A 19254-nucleotide genomic window follows, 5' to 3' on the forward strand; every position below is an offset into this window, starting at 1 on the left:
CAGATCATGTTTGTCTCCCTCTCACTTACATCACTATGTACAGAACTCTCTAGGTCTGTCTTCATTGCGCCAGTGGCAGAATTTCATTCTTTTTTCGTGGCTCAGTAGTACTCCATTATACATATATATTTCAAACACACACACACACACGCACACCATTGTTTTGTTGGTGTGTGCTTGGATTGCTCCCTTGTCTTGGCTGCTACGGACATTGGGGTTCATGCATCTTTTGGAATTAGTGTTTTCATTTCCAGATATATACCCAGGGGTGGGGTTGCTGGGTAAAATGGCGCTTATATTTTTGGTTGTTTTGTTTGTTCGTTTTGTTTTATTTTTCTTTCTTTTCTTTTCAGGACTGCACCTGTGGCATAAGGAAGTGCCCAGGCTAGGGTATGAATCAGGGCTGCAGCTGCCAGCCTAGACTGCAGCCACATCTGCGACCTTTTGCCACACCTTGTGGCAGTGCAGGATTCTTAACCCACCGAGCAAGGCCAGGGATCGAACCTGCAACCTCATGGTTCCTAGTCAGTTTTGTTAACCACTGAGACATGACGGGAACTCCCAACCTGTGTCTTTTTCCAGGACAGTTTTGTCTGGATGGTTTTGCTAGGTCATAGTTTTCTAGAACCTCCATACTGTTTTCTATAGTGGTTATATCAATTTACATTCCCACCAACAGTGAAGGAGGGTTCCCTTTTTTCCACACCCTTGTCAGCACTTGTTATTTTTGGGGCATATTAATAATGGCTGTTCTGACTGGTGCGAAGTGGTACCTCACAGTAGTTTTGATTTGCATTTCTGTAATAATCAGCGATGTTGAACATTTTTTCATGTGCTTATTGGCTATCTGTATATCTTCCTTGGAGAAATGTCTATTCAGTTCTTTTGCCTATTTTTCAGTTGGCTTTGTTGGGTTATTGCCTTTGTTGCTATTGAGTTGTGTATGCTGTTTGTATATTTTAGAGATTAAGCCCTTGTCAGTTGCATCATTTGAAACTATTTTCTCATATTCTCAAAGTTGTCTTTTCTTTTCTTTTTAATGGTTTCCTTTGCTGTGCAAAAGCTTTGTCAGTTTGATTAAGTCCCATTGGTTTATTTTTGCTTTTATTTCTGTTGCCTTGGGAGGCAGACTTGAGAAAATATTTGTAAGGTTGATGCCAGAGACTATTTTGCCTATATTCTCTTCTAGCAGTTTGATGGTATCTTGTCTTACGTTTAAGTTCTTAAGCCATTTTGAGTTTATTTTTGTGTATGGTGTGAGAGTGTGCTCCAGTTTCATTGATTTACATACAGCTTTCCAGTTTTCCCAGCAATATTTGCTGAAACGACTGTCTTTTTCTCATTTTAAATTCTTGCTTCCTTTGTCAAAGATTAATTCACTGTAGGTGTCTGGGTTTATTTCTGAGTTCTCTATTCTCTTCCATTGGTCTGTCTGTTTTGGTACCAGTACTACAGTGTCATGATTACTGTGGTTTTGTAATATTGCCTGTAATATGGAAGGGACATGCTTCCTGCTTGGTTTTTGTTCCTCAGGATTGCTTTAGCAATTCTGGGTCTTTTGCGTTTCCATATCAATTTTTGGATTGTTTGTTTTAGTTCTGTGAAAAATGTCATGGGTAATTTGATAGGGATTGCAGTGAATTTGTAGATTGCTTTGAGTAGTATGGCCATTTTTACAATATTAATTTTTCCAACCCAGGAGCATGGAATATCTATCCATTTTTTTGAATTCTCTTTAATTTCCTTGATTAACATTTTATAATTTTTAGCCTAGAAGTCTTTCACCGACTTGATCAGGTTTATTCTCAGGTATTTTATTTTTTTGAGTGCAATTATAAAGATATTTTATTTCTGTATACCGTTTCTAATATTTCATGACATATTCATCAGTTGTATGCAGAAATGCAACTGATTTCTGAATGCTGATTTTCTATCCTGTACTTTGGTAAAATTTTTTGTTTAATTTGAGTAGTTTTGGGATTGATTATTTAGGGTTTTCTATATATATAGTATCATGTCATTAGCATACAGTGCCAATTTTACTTCTTCTCTTCAAATTTGGATACCTTTTATTTCTTTTGCTTGTCTGATTGCTGTGACTAGTACTTCCAAAATTATGTTGAATAAAAGTGTTTAAAGTGGGCATTCTTGTCTTGTTCCAGATTTTAGTGGGAAGGCTTTTAGTTTTTTTTACATTGAGTATTATATTTGCCGTGGCTTTGTTATAAATGGCTTTTATTATGCTATGTTCCATCTATGCCCACTTAGCTACAAATTTTAATCATGAATGGATATTGGACTTTGTCAAATGCTTTTTCTGCATCTATTGAGAAGATCAAGTGGTTTTTGACTTTTCTTTTGTTACTGTGGTTTATAACATTGATTTATTTGCATATGTTGAACCATTCTTGTGAACTGGAGTGAATCCCACTTTGTCATGGTGTATGATCTTTTTTATATGTTGTTGGATTCGGTTGGCTAAAATTGTTGAGAATTTTTGTGTCTATATTCATCAAAGATATTGGCCTATAAGTATTCTTTTTGGTGTTATCTCTGTCTGGTTTTGATATTAGGGTGATGGAGGCATCATAGAATGTCTTTAGGAGCATTCTTTCTTCTTCAAACTTTTGGAAAAGTTTAGGAAAGATGGGTATAAATTCCTCTTTGAATGTTTGGTAGAATTTGCCTGTGAAGCCATCTGGTCCTGGACTTTTATTTGTAGGGGGGGGGGGTTGTTATGTATTCAATTTCATTTCTAGTGATTGGTCTTTTCAGTTGAGCTATTTCTTCTTGATTCACTTTTGGCAGGTTATGTGTCTGTAGAAATTTGTCTGTTTCTTCTAGATTGTCAAGTTTGTTGGCGTATAACTGTTCACAGTAATCTCATTATTATTATTATTTTTTGTACTTCTGCAGTATCCATTGTGATTTCTCCTTTTCATTTCTTTTTTTTTCTTTTCTTTTTTCTTTCTTTTTTTTTTTTTTTTTTTTTTTTTGTCTTTTGTCTTTTTAGAGCCACACTGTGGCATATGCAGGTTCCCAGGCTAGGGGTCTAATTTGAGCTACAGCTGCCAACCTATGCCAGAGCCAAAACTAAGCCAGATCTGAGCTGCATCTTTGACTTACACCATAGCTCACGACAATGCTGGACCCTTAACCCACCGATTGAGGCCAGGGATCGAGCCCTCAACCTCATGGTTCCTAGTTGGATTCATTTCCGCTGCACCACGATGGGAACTCCCATCCTTTTTCACTTCTTAATTTGTTTATTTGTGTTTTTTTCTCTCCTCTTCTTGATGTTTCTGGCAAGAGGTTTGTCAATTTTGTTTACCTTTTCAGAGAACATCTTTTGGTGTTATTGATTTTTCTATTTTTTTTGACTGTTTATTTTTTAATTTCTTCTCTGATCTTTTTGATTTCCTTCCTTCTGCTGACTTTAGGTTTTGTTTGTTCTTCTTTTTTTAATTCATTTAGATGGTGGGTTAAATTGTCAATTTAATTTTTCTTCTTTTTTGAGGAAGGCTTGTATTGCTATAAATTTTCCTCTCGGGAGTTCCTGTCATGGCTCAGTGGTTAACGAATCCGACTAGGAACCATGAGGTTGTGGGTTCGATCCCTGGCCTTGCTCAGTGGGTTAAGGATCTGGCGTTGCCATGAGCTATGTGTGGTGTAGGTCACAGACGCAGCTTGGATCTTGCAGTGCTGTGGCTCTGGCATAGGCCGGTGGCTACAGCTCCGATTTGGCCCCTAGCCTGGGAACCTCCATGTGCCATGGGAGTGGCCCAAGAAAAGGCAAAAAGACAACAACAACAACAACAACAACAACAACTAAATTTCCCTCTGAGCACTGCTTTTGCAGCATCCCATAGATTTTGAATGGTTGTGTCTTCATTATCATTTGTCTTGAGGCATTTTTTTATTTCCTTCTTGATTTCCTCATTGACCCACTGGTTTTTTAGTAGCATGTTGTTTAGTTTCCATGTAGTTACTTTTCATTTTGAGATTATTTTTCTGCATGGTGTGAGGGTGTGTTCTAGTTTCATTAACTTGCATGCAGCTGTCCAGGTTTCTCAGCAATACTTGCTGAAAAGACTGTCTCTTTCCCATTTTATATTCTTGCCTCCTTTGTCAAAGATTAATTGACTGTAGCTACCTGGGTTTATTTCTGGATTTTCTATTCTGTCCCATTGGTCTGTATATCTGTTTTGGTACCAGGACCACACTGTCTTGATTACTGTGGCTTTGTAATATTGCCTGAAGTCTGGGAGAGTTATGCCTCCTGTTTGGTTTTTGTTCCTCAGGATTGCTTTGGCAATTTTGGGTCTTTTGCAGTTCTATATAAATTTTTGGATTATTTATTCTAGTTCTGTGAAAAATGTCACAGAATTTGATAGGGATTTGATAGGGATTGCAGTGAATCTGTAGATTGCTTTGAGTAGTATGGCCATTTTTACAGTATTAATTTTTCCAACCAAGGGCATGGAACATCTTTCCATTTCTATACATCTTCTTAAATTTCCTTGATTAATGTTTTATAATTCTCAGCATATAAAACTTTTACCTCTTTGGTCAGGTGTATTCCCAGGTATTTGATTTCTTTGAAGTCCTTTCTTAACATATTCATGTCTGTCCTTGTGTTTATTATCACTTTTACAGTAGTTTAAAAATTTTTTTTCATTTTTAGATCCGTATGCTAGTTTCTTAAAGTAATTTCTTTCCAATTGTGGTTTTCTCCATCCTATTTCATCTTATATTTTTAAAAAATTATTTATTTATTCATTCATTTTTTTTTACCTTTTTTTAATAATGATTTTTATTTTTTCCATTATAGCTGGCTTTACAGTGTTCTGTCAATTTTCTACTGTTCAGCATGGTGACCCTTATACATACATGTATATATTCTCTTTTCTCACATTATCATGCTCCATCATAAGTGACTAGACATAGTTCCCTATGCTATACAGCAGGATCTCATTGCTTATCCATGACAAAGGCAATAGTTTGCACCCATAGCATATGGAAGTTTCCAGGGTAGTTGTCAAATTGGAGCTGCAGGTGCCAGGCTACTCTACAGCCACAGTAACACAGGATCCTAGCCAAGTTTGTGACCTACACCACAGCTTGTGGCAATGCCAGACCCTGATTGAACCTGCAGCCTCATGGATACTGGACAGGTTTGTAACTGTTGAGCCACACAGGAACTCCTTTTTCTATATATATATTTTTTTGATCAAACTTTATTTGGGCTTCTGTCTTTGAGGATCCTGATCTTTGCTTCTCTTCAAGCCTGGACAATGTGCGTGCATGCACGCGTGCACACGTGCGGATGCGCACACCCCCCCCCACACACACACAGAATAGATGCTCACTTCCCATATCAGCTTCTCCTTAGAAATGGCTGACATCAAGTTACTTTTTCTGTCAGACATCTTTGGTTATCTCCCCTTGTTTGCCAAGCTTCCCCTCTAAAGTTTCTGACCTTCTCTGCTTGCACATCCTCTATTTCATCTTAAGTTGTTTGTAAATCTTAGATGAGTTTGAATTTCTACCTATTGCAATATTTTTCTTTCTCTTGAAAGTCAATCACAGGCATTCCTGCTGCGGCTCAGTGCTAACCAACCTGGCTAGTATCCGTAAGAACTTGGGTTTGATCTCTGGCCTCACTCAGAGGGTTAAAGATCTGACATTGCTGTGGCTAGGGTTTAGGCTGGAAGCTGTAGCTCCTATTGGGCCCCTAGCCTGGGAACTTCCATAAACCATGTGTGAGGCTCTGAAGAGCAAAAAAATAAAAAAATTCCACCCCAAACCAGAATTTCATAAAGTCAGCAACATTCTAAGACCACATTCACACTTATCTGACAGAACTTAGACCATATTAAATTCAACACATTCAACTTTGAGAACTGCCAACAGGTAAAAATTCAAAGGCTAAATATATTTGGAATCTTGAAAACTGACAAAGAGTTAAGTTTAAGTTTACTATCACTTAAAAATATTATATAACAGTTTTTTCTTTGCAGAAAATATAGTTACATAGGCTTATATCCAAGAGCAAATCAAGAGTTCTGTCTTGATGAATTTTCATATAATCAAAATATTTTCTTATATATGACTGTTTCAGTTATTCTTTATGCCAATATTCAGGCCATATTCAGTGATAAAATATTTGGTCATGATAAATAGGACAGTCATCCACATATAAAATAAATAAATTTAAGAGATAGTTTAGAAGACTGTATTGACCTATAATATGCATGTAAATACAGCTCCATTTCATCTGGCATATGATTGATATAGCTCATTTGTAAAAACTTTACTGTTTCTAGACTTACCTTGGCCAAATAATGTATTGTTTCTAATTTATAAGGACTTTTGGCTCTAATTTTTTGGGGAAAAACAGAATAAAAAAGATTCTATGTGAATTCAACCTAGTTTTGCTGTATTTTAAGTCTTCTTTGATCTGTAGCAGCTATCATATATGTCAAGCCTTATGTGACCACAAGAACAGAAAAGCTGTATAACATTTGCATTGAAAACAAAACAAGGGAGTTTCCCTTGTGGCTCAGTGGTTAATGAAACCAACTAGTATCCATGAAGATGCAGGTTTTATCCCTGTCCTCACTCAGTGTGTTAAGGATCTAGCATTTCTGTGAACTGTAGTATAGGTCACAGATGTGGCCTGGATCCTGCGTTGCTGTGGCTGTGGTATAGGCTGGCAGCTGCAGCTTCGATTCGACCCCTGTCCTAGGAACTTCCATATGCCACAGGTGTGGCCCTAAAAAGACAAAAAACAAAAAACAAAAAACCCTAGGTCTCATCGATTTCCCTAGTGGCCTATCTGGTTAAGGATCTGGCATTTTCAGGGCTGAGGCTTGGGTCACTGCTCTGGTGCATGTTCAATTGCTGGCCTGGGAAATTCTGCCAAGGGCATGGCCAAAAAAAAAAAAAAAAAAAAATCAGCTTCACTTTTCTCAAATACAAAAAAGGGTGGGGTTTCAATTCAAGATGATGACAACAGGAACATATCCTGAACTCACCTCCTCTCTCAGACACACTGAATCTTTAACTATTTGTGTAACGGTTTCCTCTGAAAAAAAAAAAGTCAAAAACTATCTAAGTTACTCCTTACACACTGAACAAATTAGAAAACAAAACAAAACAAAACACATGGGTAGGAGATGCTGAGACATAATCTTACCACACCCTCGGCATGGTGACCCAAAATCAAGAGGGCACTCAAAACCTGAAGCTGCTTCCTGAGGAGCAAACCCAAAATCACACATTCTGGTTGCAGTTGAGACTTGTGTTTTTGGGTCCTACAAGACAGGCAGTTCTTGGTACCCTACAACTTGCAGGGCACTGAGCAGACGGTGGACTGAAACATACCCCTAATCTCTCTATGAAAGAAAACTATTTATATGCCCTAGAACTTCACCCTGAGGTATAAACTTGTTTGGCACACACTTGTGTCTGACAGAGATGCTCTCAGAGAGTGGAGTCTTGTGGATATCTTTTGTGCTTTTCCTCTGCCTTGCTCTAGCCTACTTCCAAAAAGGCACCTATACCCTTGTCCAGCACCCTGATATTTTGTAATGGTGCCACACACAGGACACCTTTTGATCACCTGTCTCTGGAATCCAGCAGGCTTTGTGTTCCAAAAACTTGGAGCCCCCAGTAAGATGCTACTGGCCACTGAGAAGAGGGGAAGTCCCAGCTTACTCTTGGCTCTGGCTTTAGACTTTCCATCTCCAGCCCAACCGCCTACAAAGATAACAGCCATCATTACACTCTGGTGGCTCACATCAAATTTAGCTCTCCAACCAAAGTCACAGGTACATATAGATGTACAAGGATGCTCCCACATAAAGACACCCTCTTTAAGACTGAGATAAGTAATTGTTTCACCTAATTTCAGGGAGCCAGAGAAAGATAAGCAAACTGAGAAGTCAAGAATTTATTTCAAAGGAAATGAGGTGAAGGAAAGAAAGGCAAAAATTAACAAATGGAACTGATTAAACTTAAAAGGTTCTGCATACAATAGAAACCATTAACAAAACAAAACACAACTGCTGAGTGGGAGAAAATATTAGTAACTGATATCACCAATGATGGGGTTAATACCCAAAATATGTGAACAGCCCGTACAACTCAACAGAAATACATGCACATAGACACACACACACACACACACAGTTTAAAAATGGACAGACTGCTTAGACAGATGTTTCTCCAAAGAAGATATACAGATGGCCAATGAGCACATGAAAAAATGCTCAGAATCACTAATTGTTAGAGAAAGTTTACTGAAACACCTGATAAAAATATCAGACATGTTTCAAACAGCAAAATACACTTCAACTTTCATACCTAAAAATCTTTTTCATAAAGAACTCTACGCAATATTCTGTGATAATCTATGTGGGAAAAGAATCTGAAAGGGAATGCATGTGTGTACATTATAACTGAATAACTCCGTTGTACAGCAGAAATTTATAATAACTTTGTAAATTAACTATACTGCAGTGAAACAAAAAAAATTTTCTTGACTTGCTGTTCCCTAGGCTCAGATACATGCTTAGAGTCTGATCCAGTCTTTAACCTTTTTTTTCTTTTCTTTTCATAAGCATATTTTGTTTTGTTGTGGTCTTGTTTGTTTGTTTTTGGTCTTTTGCCACACCTGCTTCTTGTGGAAGTTTCCAGGCCAGGAATCACACCTGCACCATAGCGGCAACCTGAGCCCTGCAGTGACAGGGCCAGGTCCTTAATCCACTGTGTTACAAGAGAACTTCAGACATACCTATTATTAAATATCTGATTGGTTCCAAAATACAGCCCTGGCTTTGGAAGCCTACCTTTAGAAAGCTACTTAAAATTACTTAAGAAACATGGAGTTCCCATTATGGCTCAGTGGTTAACTAATCCGACTAGGAACCATGAGGTTGCGGGTGTGATTCCTGGCATTGCTTAGTGGGTTAAGGATCCGGTGTTGCCATGAGCTGTGGTATAGGTGATAGGCATGGCTCTGATCCCACATTTCTGTGGCTCTGGCGTAGGCCAGCAGCTATTGCTCTCATTAGACCCCTAGCCTGGAAACCTCCATGTGCCATGGGAGCAGCTCTAGAAAAGACAAAAAGACAAAAAAAAAAAAAAAAAAAAAAAAAAATTACTTAAGGAACAGCCATTTCCAAAGAAATGTTCTGGCCCTACTTTCTCTCCAGAAAGCAGAAAATAAATCCTCCCCTATGAAAGGTAACCTCTCTGCATGAGAAGATGGAAAAACATCATTTCAGCTGAAATAGGACATTCAGGGATGAAAAGGCTGTATATATAAAACATGTTACTTCTTTACTAATTGATTACTTCAATCTCAGATTTCTTTGTCATATCTTCACAAGTTTATTTTATTGTCTTAGAATATAAAAGCCTCCTGCCTTGCTCATTTCTTTAGGCCCCACTTATAAGAGAATTCCATACATATGAATTAAATTTAGCCTTCTTTCTCTTGTTAGTCTGTCTTTCATCAATTTAGTTATTAGACCAGCCAAAAGAATTCAAGAATGGTGGTAGGAAAATTTCCCACTACCCAGCAACTTTAGTAACTCATTTTCAATAATAGAACAAACAGACAGCTCAATAAAGAAATAGAGGACTTGAACAACCCTGTAGATAAGTTAGATCCAGCAGACATATATTGATGATGACAATAAGATCCGTCCAACACACGCTGAATGGCACTAACAACCAGAAAAAGCACAGTTTTCTCAGGTGCACAGAAGATTCTCTAGGTCAGACTGTATGTTAGGTCATACAACAAAAATAAGTAACTTTGAAAAGATTGAAATCATACAAAATATCCTTTCCAAAATACAGAATGAGATAAAAATTTGTCACAGAAGGAAAAATGGGTATTTACGAATATGTGCAAATTAAACAACATGGTCTTAAATATCAGTATGTGAAGAAAGAAAGTACAAGGAGAATTAGAAAATACATTAAGACCAAATAAATAAATAATTAACTAATTAATTTTTGAAAAGAAAATACATGAAGACAAATGAAAACAAAAGCACAGTATAACAAACTAATCTGGGATGCTAAGCAATACTAAGAGAAAGAGTTATGGGTGAAAGTATACATAATGAAACAAAACAAAGGTCTCAAGTTATAAAACCTAACTTTACATCTGAAGAAACTAGAGAAAAAATAGCAAATAAAATCCATATATAGCAGAAAGAAAAAATGAAGATTAGAGTGGACATAAATAAGAAAAGGACTAGGAAAGCAATTGAAAAAAGCAACTAAACCAAAGTTTGCTTTTTATTTTTTTATTTTTATTTTTAGTGTTTAGGGCCACACCTGTGGCTTGCTTAAGTTCCCAGTCTAGGGGCTGATTTGGAGCTGTAGCTGCTGGCGTACACCACAGCCACAGCAATGCGGGATCTGAGCTGCATCTGTGACCTACACCACAGCTCATGGCAACTGCAGATCCTTAACCCACTAGGCAGGGCCAGGGATTGAACCTTTGTCCTCATGGATGCTAGTCAGATTTGTTTCCAGTGAGCCATGGTGGGAACGGCCCCAAAGTTTGCTTTTTAAAAGCATCAGCAAAATTCTTTAGATAGCTTCACTAAGAAAAAAGTACAGAAGACTCAAATAATAATAACCGAAAGGTAAACTGGGACAATACTACCCATGTTACAGAAATAAAAGTATCATAATGTAGAATGTTATGAACAATTCTATGGCAACAAACTGGACCAACTGAATGAAATGGACAAACTTAGAAATACACAGCCTTCCAAAACTGAGCTCTGAAGAAACAAAATCTGAAGAAAACTATACAAAACTGTACATAATTATGCATAAGAAAACAATGGCATTGAAATAGAAATAAAACTAAATCCCTACAAGGATATCAGCAAGATGGCAAAATAAGAAACTTCAGAATCTTATACTTCTAAGGAGACATCAATTTAAAAACCATACCTTTACCAATTAGCTTTGTGAAACCAGTTGAAAGGTTCTTGCACTCCACATGAGCAAAAAGACAACCACATTAAAGACTGGTATAAAAAGTTCATGGCACTCACTCACCATAGTCCCTCTTTTGCAAAACAATGTGTTGTGATCAAGAGAAAACTTCCCAATCCTGGACTCTCCCTGGGAAGTACATGGTCAGGCCACCCAAGATGGCTGTTCTCTTACTCTGTACATCCCCTGCTCAACAAGTGCCTGTTTCACCTACACTCTATTGACATGACTGACTTTCCCTCTTAATTATAAAGCCTAATCGGTAAATGCTATATACTTGTCCCCAGCCCAAGGTAGTGATTGCTCTAATTTTAGATCAGAACATCTCAGTATAGCTCATCAAGAGGTGGTGAGGGCCATGTCTTTCTGCTGGTTCCCTGGTAATTGATGAACCAGTCTGATATTAGTTCTTGCTCTAACTTGGAAACTCTCCCCACCCACAATTCCCAGGAGGAAAGACTGCTGCCATGTCCTGCCACAATCTGCCACACACAGTGGGTTATTACTCAGGATTTTTTTTCAGATTTGTAAGCTACTCCATCCATGAAAGTACTAATGTTTCTTTCCCTGACTCTGGGCTCTTTCTTTGCTCTTGAAGCAAGGTGAGCAAAGTGCTTGAAGTATTGTGGGGCTTAGCCCAATGGGGAAGAAAAGAGTAGAGGGTACATCCAACGTTCTGATGTTCTGGGTTCTGCCTAGAGGACATTTCTGTCTTACCTAAATCTAAATTCTGACAGGAATAAGGCACAGGATTAATGCTTCAAACGACAAAGATGATCAATATATCTTGGTCTAACAAAAAAGTCTGCATATAGTACCACAAAAAGACGCTGCAGGAAGCTCCACAATAGTTTGCTATATGCAGCACTAGAATGGCCACGATTCTACAGAGAGATAGGCAGAAAAGCTCTGACTGATAATGGCAAATGTATTCAATTAGGAGGTCATGTAAAGAAATACAAGGATGATGCATTTCCAAAAAAGATAAGTGGTTTTCCAGAACCTCTGAGTCGACTGGTGAAGTCCTACCAGTATGAAACCAGACTGCAAAGACTGAGTGAGGAGACTAATTTTTCAAATGGCAAAGGGCCCAAAGAGTGGAAGGCATAGAAAGAAATATGGAAATATGGCCCAACCAAAAATTCAAATTAAATCTCTCAACACCAATCATAAAGAAACAGAAATGTATGATTACCAGACAAATAATTTTTTAAAAACTTCCAAAGATGCTCAATAAAATAAAGAGCACAGATGGATAACTAAGTGAAATCAGAAAAAAATGCATGAATAAAATAAGACTATAAGGGATTAAGATGGCGGAATAGAAGAACTGGAGCTCAACTTCTCTCCTAAAAACAACAAAATTCACAACTAAGGCTGAGCACTCTTCATTCAAATGGACCGGAAACCTTAAAAAAAGATATCCTACTCCAGAAGAGAAAGAGGAAGACCACATCAAGAGGTAATAGGGGCGATTTTGTGATATAAACAACCCCATAACTCCTGGGTTGGAGGCCCCACAGACTGGAAACTAACTGGTTCACAGAGACTCACCTACAGGAGTAAGAGTTCTGAGCCCCACATCAAACTCTCACGTGTGGCGATCTGGCACGGGGAGAAAGAGCCCCGGAGCATCTGGCATTGAAGGCCAGTGGGGCTTGTGTACAGGAGCTCCATGGGATTGGGGGAAACGGAGACCCCACTCTTAAAAGGCGCACACAGATTTTCATGTGCACTGGGTCCCAGGGCAAAGCAAAGTCTCCAAGGGAATCTGGGTCAACCCTGACTGCAGTTCTTGGAGGACATCCTGGGAAAACAGGGGTGAACGTGGCTTGTTGTGAGGGAAGGACATTGAAAACAAAGCCCTTGGGAATAGTCAGCAGCAGTGCCTTTCTCTGGAGGGGGCCATTTTGGGAAAATCTGGCCCCACCCATCAGTACTGAGAAGCCCCAGGGCAAACAACAACCCAGGTGGGATCAGAGCCCCACCCCTCAGAAAACAGACTACCTAAAGACCCCTCAGTCAAACAGCTGCCTCTAATCCCATCCAGAGACTAAGCCCCACCCTCCGGAGAGATTAGAATCAGCTCCACCTACCAGGGGGCAGGCATCAGCCCCTCCCATCAGGAAGCCTACAGCAAGCCCCCATACTGACTTAAGCCACAAGGGGGGCAGACACCAGCAGTAAGAGAGGCTACAACTCTATTATCTGTAAGAAGGTCACCACACCAAAAACCTATAAAAATGAAAAGACAGAGGACTATAACTCAGATGAGGGAGAAAGGAAAAACCCCAGAAAAACAGCTAGGCCATGAGGAGATTCTCAGCCTCCAAGAGAAAGACTTTATAGAGTGTTGATGCTGAAGATGATGCAAGACATTGGAAATAAACTGGAGGCCAAGATGGATAACTTACAGGAAACACTGACCAAAGAGATACAAGAAATAAAACTTAAACAAGAAGAGACGCAAAATACAATAACTGAAATAAAAAATTCACTAGAAGCAGCTAACAGCAGAATACAGGAGGCAGAAGAATGAATAAGCGAGGTGGAGGACAGATTAGTGGAAATTACGGATGCAGAACACAAAAGAGAAAAAAGATTGAAAACAAATGAAGAGAATCTCAGAGAACTCTGGGACAATGTTAAACGCACCAACGTCTGTATTATAGGGGTGCCAGAAGGAGAAGAGAGAGAGAAGGGGACAGAAAAAAATATTCCAAGAGATAATAGCCAAAAACTTCCCTAACATGGGGAAGGAAACACTCACTCAAATCCAGGAAGCACAACGAGGACCATATGAAACAAACCCAAGGAGGAACAAAACACCCCGAGATACATACTGACCAAACTGACCAAAATTACAGACAAAGAGAAAATCTTGAAAGCAGCTGGGGAAAAGAAACAAATCACACACAAGGGAATCCCGCTAAGGCTATTGGCAGATTTTTCAGCAGAAGGTCTGCAGGCCAGAAGGGAGTGGCATGATATACTCAATATGAGGAAAGGAAAAAACCTCCAACCAAGATTCTTCTACCCAGCAAGGCTCTCGTTCAGATTTGAAGGAGAAATCAAAACCTTCACAGGTAAGCAAAAGCTGAGAGAATTCAGCAACACTAAACCAGCCTTACAACAAATACTAGAGGAACTTCTCTAGGCAGAAAAGAACAAGAGAAGAAGGAAAGAAAAAAGAGCAGCAAAAACAAATCCAAAGTAATTAATAAAATGGCAATAAGAACATACATATCAATAATTACCTTCAATGTGAATGGACTAAACGCCCCAGCCAAAAGACACAGACTGGCTGAATGGATACAAAAACAAGACCCATATACATGCCATGCTGTCTTCAAGAGACACACTTCACTTCTAGGGACACATACAAATTGAAAGTGAGAGGATGCAAGAAAATATTTCATGCAAACGGGGATCAAAAGAAAGTGGAGTAGCAATACTCATATCAGACAAAATAGACTTTAAAATGAAGAATATTTTAAGGGACAAGAAGGTCACTACATAATGATCAAAGGATTAATCCAAGAAGATGATATAACAATTTTAAATATCTACGCACCCCACACAGGTTCACCACTATATATAAGGCAACTGCTAACAACCTTAAAAGGAGAAATCGACAATAACACAATCATAGTGGGGGACTTGAACTCCCCACTTACAACAATGGACGGATCAACCAGACAGAAAAGCAATAAGGAAACACGGGCTCTGAATGACACATTAAACCAGATGGACTTAATATATATTTATAGGACGTTCCATCCAAAAGCAACAGAATACACATTCTTCTCAAGTGCACATGGAACATTCTCTAAGATTGATCACATCCTGGGCTACAAATCCAACCTCAGTAACTTTAAGAAAATTGAAATCATATCAAGCATCTTTTCTGACCACAACGCTATACGACTGGATAGCAACAACAAGAAAAAAACTGCAAAAAACACAAACACGTGGAGACTCAACAGCATGCTCCTAAAACAACCAATGGATCACTGAAGAAATCAAAGAGGAAATTAAAAAATACCTAGCAGCAAATGACAATGAAGATGCGACACTCCAAAACGTATAGGATGTAGCAAAAGCCGTTCTAAGAGGACAGTTTATAGCAATACAAGCCCACCTCAGGAAACAAGAAAAAGCTCAAATAAACAAGCTACCTTTACATCTAAAGCAGCTTGAGAGAGAAGAACAGACAAGACCTAAAGGAAAGAAATCATAAAGATCAGAGCAGAAATCAATGAACTAGAAACAGAGGAAACCATAGAAAAGATCAATGAAATGAAAAGCTGGTTCTCTGAAAAGATCAACGAAATTGATAAACCCCTAGCCAGACTTATCAATGAAAGAGCAGAAAAGGAAATCAGGGAAGCTATCCCATTTACCATCACATCCAAAAGAATAAAATACCTGGGAGTAAACCTACCTAAAGAAACAAAACACCTATACTCTGAAAACTATAAGACACTGATGAAAGAAATAAAAGATGACACAAACAGATGGAAAGATATACCATTCTCGTGGATTAGAAGAGTTAATATTATCAAAATGACTATAATGCCTACAGCAATATTCAGGTTCAATGCAATCCCTATCAAATTACCAAGGACATTTTTCACAGAACTTAACAAAATATTTTTTAAACTTTGGAAGCGCAAAAGACCCAGAATAGCCAAAGACATCCTGAAAAAGAAAAACGGAACTGGTGGCATCAGGCTCCTGGACTTCAGACTCTACTACAAAGCAGCAGCCATCGAAACCATATGGTACTGGCACAAAGACAGACATAGAGATCAGTGGAACAGGAGAGAAAGCCCAGAATTCAACCCACGCACCTACAGCCAACTCATCTATGACAAAGGAGGCAAGAATATACCTTGCCTTGAATATACCTTGAACAAAAGGACAGCTTGTTCAATAAGTGGTGCTGGGGAAAACTGGACAGCCACATGGAAAAGAATGAAATTAGAACACTCCCTAACACCATACACAAAAATCAACTCCAAATGGATGAAAGACCTAGATATAAGACCAGACACTATAAACTCTTAGAGGAAAACATAGGCCAAACACTCTCTGACATAAACGACAGCAACATCTTCTCAGATCCACCTCTTAGAGTATTGACAACAGAAACAAAAATAAACAAATGGGATCTAATCAAACTTCAAAGTTTCTGCACAGCAAAGGAAACCCTAAACAACACAAAAAGACAACCCACAGGATGGGAAAACATCTTTGCAAGTGAATCGACTGACAAGGGATTCATCTCCAAAATTTACAAACACCTTCTGCAGCTCCGTACCAAAAAAGCAAACAACCCCATCAAAAAATGGGCAAAAGATCTAAACAGAAAGTTCTCCAAAGAAGACACACAGATGTCTTCTAAAAAACACATGAATAGATGTTCATCATCACTCATTATTAGAGAGATGCAAATCAAAACCACTCTGAGGTACCACCTTACACCAGCCAGAATGGCCATCATCAAAACATCTACAAACAGTAAGTGCTGGAGAGGGTGTGGAGAAAAAGGAACACTAGTACACTGTTGGCGGGATTGTACATTGGTGCAACCACTGTGGAAAGCAGTATGGAGATTCCTCAGAGAATGAAAAATAGAACTACCATTTGATCCAGGAGTCCCACTCCTGGGCATCTCTCCAGAGAAAACCATGACTCGCAAAGACACATGTACTCCAATGTTCATTGCGGCACTATTTACAATAGCCTAGACATAGAAACAACTTAAATGTCCAACGATAGAGGAGTGGATCCAGAAGATGTGGTGCATATACACAATGGAATATTACTCAGCCATTAAAATGAATGAAATACCAGCATTTTTAGCAACATGGATGGACCTAGAAATTATCATGCTAAGTGAAGTCAGCCATACAATGAGACACCAACATCAAATGCTATCATTTTCATGTGGAATCTGAAAAAAGGACACAATGAACTTCTTTGCAGAACAGATGCTGACGCATAGACATTGAAAAACTTACAGTCTCCGGAGGAGACAGTTTGGGGGGTGGGGGGATGTGCTTGGGCTGTGGGATGGAAATCCTGTGAAATCAGATTGTTATGATCATTATACAACCACAGATGTGATAATTTCATTTGAGTAATATTAAAAATGCTTAATATAAAAATAAAAATAAAAATAAAATAAAATAATCAAAAGAAGTTTTAAAAAAAAACTATCAACAAAGAAATAAAAAGTATTAATAAAAACCAAAAAAAATTTAATGCTAAAAAATGCAATAGGTGGATGGAAATATTCACAAGAAGGAAGGGAGAGAGGGAGGAGGGAAAAGGAAAAGTACAAGTTGAAAACCTAAAGACATTTAGACTACTATTAACTACTGCCAACTGAATCAACATATTCATCATGAGAATCCAGAAGGAAAAGAAAATGAGAAGGTGTCGAAGAGTATGTTTTAAGAAATAGTGGCTCCATTTTTTTTCCGGATCTGAAGAGAGAAATGAAAACAAATTCAATAAACTCACAATATCTTACTGTGATGCATTCAAAGAAACCTAATCTGATACACAATAAAATGAAACTGTCAAGTCACATGCAAAGAGAGAATATTGAAAGCAGCAGGAGAAAAATTTCTTGTCAAATATAAGGGAGCTCCTAGGAAATTATTAAAGAATTTCTCAGCAAAAACTTTGTAGCAGTGGTTCAAATGGTACATTCAAACACTGCCCACCTCAAGAAGAGTATATTCACCCAAACTGTCCTTTACAAATGAAGAAAAAATTAATGCTATTAAATAAAAGTTGAGAGAGTTTATCACTAGAGCTCCCTTACAAGAAATGTTGAGGGGAGTTTTTTAAGTTGATGTGAAAATGCTAAAAACAGCAGTGCAAAAATATACAAAATATAAAACTCTCTGGTAAAGGCAAATATACAGTAAAATACAGAATTTGATAGCAATGTTATATAGATGAATAATCTACTTTTAAATCTGGCATGGAATTTAAAAAATAGAAGCATGAGGGAATTCCCATCGTGGTGCAGTGGAATCAAATCTGACTAGGAACCATGACATTGTGGGTTCCATCCTGGCCTTGCTCAGTGGGTTAAGGGTGAAGCATTGCCATCAGCTGTGGTGTAGATTGCAGAAGTGGCTCAGTTCCTGCATTGCTGTGACTGTGGTGTAGGCTGGCAGCGGTAGCTTTGATTTGATCCCTAGCCTGGGAAATTCCATATGCTGAAGGCATGGCCCTAAAAAGCAAAAGCAAAAAAACCCGCCAAAAATCCCAGAAGCATGAGAGGATAAAACAATACTGACATATACACAATATAAAAAAAGAGGTAATTTATATTGTCAGTAATGGAAAGTGAAGGGGCAAAGATGTAAAGGAGCACTGAAGTTAAGTTGCTTTCAGTTTAAAAGAGTTTTTTATAATTTTGAAATATTTAATTTCATTGCAAAGGTGTCCAAAAGATAATATCTATAGAACACAAGGAAATGGAAATGGGAATGAAAACAAACATGGCACTACAAAAAAATCAATGAAATACAAAAGAAGGCTGCAAAAGAGGAAAGTAAGGCCAAAAAAAGCTACAAGACAGACAGAAAATAATGAACCAAATTGCAATAGTAAGTCTTTTCCAGTCAGTCATTACTTTATATATATAAATTGCTCAATAAAAAGACATAGATTGACAGAATGGATTTTTTAAAAATGGGATTCAACTCCTATGTTATTTATGCTGTTGACACACAATGGCTAAAAGTGAAGGAAAATAAAAGATATTCCATGCAAACAAGAACCTAAACTGAGTAGGAGTAGCCATACTTATGTCAGACAAAATAGACATTACATCAAACAGATATTGTCATAAGAGAAAAAGAAGGACATTATATGATGATAAAAGTGTCAAGTTTGGGAATTCCACTGTGGTACGGCAAGTTAAGGAATCAGCATTGTCACTGGTGTGGCTTGGGTTGTTGGCTGTGTGTTCAGTACCTGTCTGGGGAAACTATGTAAGCCATGGGCAAGCAAAAAAAAAGTGTCAAGTTCACTTGGAAGATGTAACAATTCAAGAAGATATAACTGAATATACACATACATATATATTTAAATGTAACTGAAAGTGAGATATTAACCCATTATTATTGTATTTTTATCTATTTCTTCCTTCACTTCTATATATGTTTGTTTAATATACTTGGCAGCTCTCAGATT

The sequence above is a fragment of the Sus scrofa genome, chromosome Y, assembly GCF_054392235.1.
Source record: "Sus scrofa isolate SSC_HxYL_T2T_F1_AM1 chromosome Y, Sscrofa_HxYL_maternal_Yorkshire_Landrace_v2.0, whole genome shotgun sequence".
Classification (NCBI taxonomy): Eukaryota; Metazoa; Chordata; class Mammalia; order Artiodactyla; family Suidae; genus Sus; species Sus scrofa.